Genomic DNA, 6,673 nt, shown 5'->3' with positions numbered 1-6,673 from the left:
GCAACCACGGCTGTTTTAGTGTAGCATAGGGGTAGCCATTTCACCAAGGCTGGTACGTTCTCGAGGACATCTCTGTGTCTTTGGGGCAGTATTTCACTGTGGCCAGTGAAACTGTAAAGACCAAAGCTGGAGTCTAGAGCCAAAACTATTAGGGCTGAGCGCTGACACGGTACTCTTGGTGACCTTGTGTACTGCTAGGGCCTGAATAATAGGCACCGGAAACAAAGTTGACCTCTAGATGAACCTCACAGCCAAACGTTATCCATTATTAGTATCTGCTAATTAGTAAAATCTGTATTACCATTAGTGTTTATTAATTAGTATCTGATCATTAACAAAATATGTATGCTCACTAGTGAAAGATGCAGCTTAGAATATAATCAGTAGTGAAGATGAAATGTTGAGAGAATGTACCCAACTTCCCTTGTTTAGCCTTGTTCAAGGCTGAGAACCCAAGTGTTTGACCTTGTTAGAAACTCCCTTGGTTTCCCCCCCTGAGCCCTGGCCAGGCTTTGGGTGGAATCCAACAGGAGAGTGAAACCAGATGTTTCCGCTCAAAACAAAGGTGCCAGTTATTCTGGTTTGCTGATTTTTGATATGTGTGGTGGTTTAGCCCCTGCCGGGGTCTGAGACCACGCGGCTGCTGCCCCTCCCCCACAAAGGGAGCGAAATACAAAGCCCCAAGACTGAAATAAGGAAAGGTTTAATACAACAGTGCAATAGCAACACAACAAGCAACAGCAATAACAATAACAGTAATAGTGATAGCAATGAACAGAGCAAAATAGCTACCAAATACAGCAGTTTGAAGCACGATGTACAAAACCACGAGTGCACCGCGCTCCCGCGCCAGGAAAATGTGACCTGCCAGGATGTGACGTCCGCATGGTATCTGAATAACCCGGCTAGAGCTCCCCCCCACTGCTGGGGAAACTTAACCCTATCCTGGTTAAACCAGGACAGTATGTAAGGCTGGAGCCCCTTGCTGCGACTTTGGAAGCCTCACCTACAGATGGACGCACCGTGTAGGACTTCCCACTCGCTGGGAAAGGCTCTCCAAATCCTCGCTGCAACCGGGGCTCCCCAGTGACTGCGGATCGGGATGTTGGTAATGTATGCAAGTGGTGATGGATCTTTCTTAATCACTGTCCTCCCCATTGTGTGGTAATGATTAGGTGCATTACCTTGCTTATTCTTATTTTCTATAATTAACTGTATATAGTAATAATTAAGTGTACTGTTCTGTATTCTTTTTATTGCTTATTTTCTGTATTACTTGGTTATATCCTTTAATTATTAACAGTAAAATAAGCCTACTCTTTTCACTCTGGTGTCTGAGTTTAATTGGCATCCTCGATCAGCAGAGCACCTTGGCAGGCCCCATTCTGAATTTCCCATTTTTCAAATGGCATAAAGAAGATGGAGTGTGTACGACAGACATCAGAGTCTGAAGGGGAGCGGGTAGGCCGTGCTCTGGTGTGGGAAAAGGGGTCTAACTGCCACCACCTCGGGCAGTAGCCTCTACCAGGAGAGTAGGTCTTAGCAGTCCTCTGCCATCAGATCAGCTAGAAAAGAAGGGGGCTAAAGCTGGAGTGGGGAGACTCTCAAACCCACTCCCTTCACAGCCTCTCAAAAGTCTCTGACCCTTTGCCATCACTTTTTATTAGTACTGGAGCACGTGACAGCATCAGGGTACGGCAGCGCTCCCACAGCACGGCGACTTTTCGCAGCTAGTTTCAGCATCCCATGCTATGATGTGCAGCATGAGTACAGCCTGGCTCTTGCGGTTCAGATGGGTTTCTAGACCTCCGAGCTGCAAAGGACATTTAGACTGTGCGGGACGCCAACAGCTCAAAACCAGGATGATGGGAGAAGGAGGAGGTGCATCCATCCAGCACTGCAGGGTGAGACTTCAGCTGTGAGCATCAGATGTGATGCACAGATACTTGCTGGCAGTAACCGCTGGCAGAACTTTCTTATGGTCCAAAAATCCTTCCTGTGCTTTTTCTAGAAAAGAAGAGCACAAGTTGCCAGTTTCCTTCCCCAAAACCTCAACGTCTTTCCATCTCCACAGAACTCTGTAATTTTGTTCTGTAATCAGTACCAAGCCCTGCAACAATGAACATTAATTGCGATGGCCAGAGGGAACAAATATGCATTAATAATATCATTTTATTTTCCACAGACTAAAGCCTCAAATTATCTAGGGTCTTGTCACTTGAGACCGTTCAAATGCTCCACTGCAAGCATGTGTTTAAGTGGCTGCAAAAATGCAGCCTAAGCAGGCAGGAAAAACATCATACTATGGACATTTTAAACAATTCTATATCAAGGTCAGTAGGTTGTTGTATTTTTCCGCGTTGCTGGAGTATTCACGTATGAATCATGTCCAGCAGTGAGGATGGCCTGCCTAAAACTTTACTATCCATCTTTCCCAACGGATTATATAGCCGTATTTATGCCTTATGTGGATTTACTGAAAGAGCTCAGCTATTCCCTTGTGCCTTGGTGCCGAGTACAAGCCAATATCAGGGGCAGCCCAGTCAATCTAGCAGTTCAAATGCCATTCCCAGACCCCTAACCCTCCTATTTTCAAATGCATAGTAAAAAGATTAGCTGTGCAGATCAGGCTGATGCTATTTAAGCAGTAAGAGGCACATGGTTTACGCTGTTAGCCACTTCAAACACACAAACGTGTTTTATTTTAATTTTAGCACGTGGCTCTTGGGCTGCCATATACAGAATATAAAGCCAGAACAATGAACTTTTTAAAGTGCTTTAAAGCAACTGAAAACAAGTTGATAACATCAAGTGCTGCAGGGAGCTTAGCCTCCTTCTCCTTACCACTTGAATACCCTGATAACACACATCCCATTATTCAACAGGGCACATTGCTACTGTTAAAAAGCTTTCAGTTAATGTTTTCAAAATCTTCCATTTCAGTCCAAAATCTACTGTGCCATGTAAATTCCAAATCCTTACACGCAATTTATCAGCAGACAATAGATCAAATAAGTTATTGAAACGGTTTCTGTGCCATCCACATATTTTAAAGGTCACTTTGCTACTGATGAGAAGAAAACTGCAGGATTCACTCTCACAGAGAGAAGCTAATTGCTCAACATTTCATGTAAGTATACTCAGACTCTTCCAAGCTGTTCATTACCATTTTTACCCTCACTGTAATGGAATTATTTAACATTTAAAACCATCAGACGCCCTCAATCACAAAGCTCTGCAGACATCACTGCGTTTAAAACACTGCTTCTTCAAGTGCAGCAGACCAAATAGCGGTGTTCATTTCCCATTTTATATCAAGTCAGAAAAACACCATGACTATCACAGCACTTTGCATTTCCTAGGACTACTGCAAATACTTAGCTGTCTATCATACAGAATATACCCTCTGTAATACTGACTTCCCCCCCTTTCCTGCCCACCACTCACAGCCTGGGTGGCAGTTCATATCAATATATTACCTGCTTCTCTCTCTCGCCTTTGTTTGCTCATTTCTTTAAGCCAAGCCCTAGCATCTGAGAGTCATCTGTTTGACAATAGCGAGGTTTTCAATACTTCATTTACACCACATGAGGGTGTTTCAAGCTGTGTAGGATGCCAGAGTTAATATGGAAGTCCTTCTGTTTGGAAATGAAGCAAGGGGCAAACAGATACATTTTTTTTCCCACTGATTAAAAATCTTATTGGGGCAACCTGGTACAGGAGACTTTGAAAGGACAGAGGTGAAACATCATATGCTAGAAAACAGATGGAAGAGGAGTCTTAAGGACATAATCCGATGTTCTCTGAAATCAAATAATCTTTTCTGGGGACTTCCCCGAGCTTTGTCTTGTCTTTAAGGAATCATTTTAAATATAATATGATTTCATACTATTTCCATTAAAATCTCCTTAGACAGGATTAAGTAATCATTATCCCCCTGCCGAGCTTTTTAGAAGCTTTCCATTGGCTTATTGCTCAAAGTTAATTGCAGAGTCAGGAAGAATTACCTACTAACATAAATGGTAAATAAAATAAAATTTCTCCTTCATATACTGCTTCTTCTGGAGTTTAAGTGTACGCAGATCTTTAATGTTTGCCACCTCTGATAAGTGATGGCTTTAAATCCAGCAAAGACTATGTGGGGTAACGAATACCCTGCTCTGGTTAGCAGGTATAATTTCTGTACTCAGCTTTTTAAAACAACACACACATTAAAGTGAAGCCAGAGCACTTCACAAGGCTTTCAATGCACCTGCAAGGAGGAAAACATCTCCCTAAAAGAGAAAACTCTGTGGGTCCATGTTAAGATGGGCTGTTTCCCCAGGAAATCCCAGACAGCAAAGCCTATTACCAGCAACTGTTAACTAATGAGTCGGGCCCTGGGATCACCAGGCAGCCTGCGCTCTCCCACCGCCACGCTACCACCTGCATTGCAATGGCTGGAGCACACTGTGCAAACTATAGGGGTGCTTCTTAAATAAACAAGTCAAGCTTAATTAATTTACAGCACCAAAAGGTACCTTGTAAGAAAAGCCACTGCAGTGCTGTTTAAAAAAGCTGTGTGATTCTGCAGAGCGAGGCAGAAGGTAATTCAGGGTGATGAAGGCTTGGTGGGATGGTTGTCAGGCGTGCCAGGACCAGGGCATCCTCTAAGCTTGCAGCTGTCCCCTCCGCTGTCAGAGAGGTGGAAAGCAGGCGGAGGACGCCCGCCTGCCCCACGCACCCCACGGGCTGGGGGCTGGCAGCCTTTCCCCCTGCCCCGGTTAGCGGCAGGAATACAAACTGCGGAGCGCTGGGAAATGTCACTCACTCCGCTCGAGTCCCCGGGCCCTGCCACTGACTTCACAAGGCACATTAGTAACTGAAAACAAATACTGAAAACAAATTTCTTGCTTTTATCCTTTCCCCACCTGCTCCCGCAAGGATTTGCTGTCTCCCCAGAAGCAGATGAAAACCACTTGTACGTAAAACCACCTCGCTGCTAAGCTTTCCAGTGTGTTCCTTTTACAGCTACGTAATGCAGACGTCAAAGCTCACATACAGCACACCCAGCTAATTTCACACTGTTACATCTGGGTTATACACGAGCTCAGATTCTGACTTGGGTCTGCTTTACAGGTTTCATTGTGTCATGGGTTTGCATTTAGCCACGTAACATTCAAGACTCATATAAAAAAAATCTTTTCTATACCCACACAGCAAGCTTTGAACACTTTTATAGAAGAGCTTTTATCCGACAGTCCTGTAAGCCATTGTCAAGCATCTGGTAATTTGAGGTGGGCTGAATTATTCCAGGCTTGACAAAACCCAAGTCCAAGCTGAATGATTTGAGCCTACATCCTGGGGCAGCCGATGCCAAAAATAAACACTGGAGAGGTTTGGGGTTTTTTTGTTTTCCCTTTAAATTAAAGCAGGGGTCAATTTTGAACGTAATCACAATTCCTGATGTAACTGTATGTTACGTGCTCACCCTGGTGAGGAGCAGGGGAAGTCAAACAGAAACATAACCTCCCCTACGCTCAATTTAGCTGCGGGAAAGTGTAAAAAATGGGGGCGGGCAGGTACAGGGGGGGAATTTTCTCTCCCTCCTTCTCCACCCAGGCCCCGTACTGCCGGCTGAGCCTTCCCCTGCCCCTCTGGAGATGGCGGGGGGGCGGGGGGAGGTGCCGGCACGGGCCCCGCTGGCGGCCGCCCGCGGTGCTGCGGCGCCACCTGCTGGGCGGCGGCGGGAGCGCGGCGGCGGTGCCCGCCGGGATTTCGCCGGGGGGGGTGTGTGGGGGGGGTGAAGACCCCCCGTGGGGGGCTTGGACGTGCCCCTCAGCCCGGCGAGAGGCGCCTGGAGATCTTTACGTTGATGGTCGAGATTTGTGGAAGCAGCCAGCGTCCCCCGGGGGAGGGGTGTATGTGGGGGTGGATGGATGGATGGATGGATGGATGGATGGATGGATGGATGGATGGATGGATGGATGGGTGGATGGATGGATGGATGGATGGATGGATGTGTGGGTGGGTGGATGGGTGGGTGGATGGATGGATGGATGGATGGATGGATGGATGGATGGATGGATGGATGGATGTGTGGGTGGATGTGTGGGTGGGTGGATGGGTGGGTGGATGGATGGATGGATGGATGGATGGATGGATGGATGGATGGATGGATGGATGGATGGATGGATGGATGGATAGGTGTGTGGGTGGGTGGGTGGATGGGTGGGTGGGTGGATGGATAGATGGATGGATGGGTGGATGGATGGATGGATGGGTGGGTGGGCGGGTGGATGGATGGGTGGATGTATGGATGGATGGATGGGGAGGTGGGTGGATGCAGGGGTGGGTGAGTCAGGGGTCAGGACAAAGCTCCCTGTAGCTCTCCCTGCAGTCTGGCTCCATTAGCATGTAGCGATGGAGATCGTGCCACGCCTGAGCACTGCTCAAGGGACCCTGCAAAACCGCAGTGTCAGATCACTCAGCTGAAGCACCCCTGGGGACTAAAAGACCCAAGATAATAAAATAACACCTCTTTGACAGCTATACTACAGACAGTCATCCTCATCTAACAACAAGGAAGAAGTCCTGGCTCTCCACATCCCTCAGAATATGGCTATCCAGCTTTTTTTTTCTGATTTTTTTAATAACAAAGAGCTGCCTTCTTTCACAGTGACTGATAGTATGA

This window comes from Strix uralensis, chromosome 2 (genome assembly GCF_047716275.1).
Source record: "Strix uralensis isolate ZFMK-TIS-50842 chromosome 2, bStrUra1, whole genome shotgun sequence".
Classification (NCBI taxonomy): Eukaryota; Metazoa; Chordata; class Aves; order Strigiformes; family Strigidae; genus Strix; species Strix uralensis.
This window is presented reverse-complemented; position numbering follows the sequence as displayed.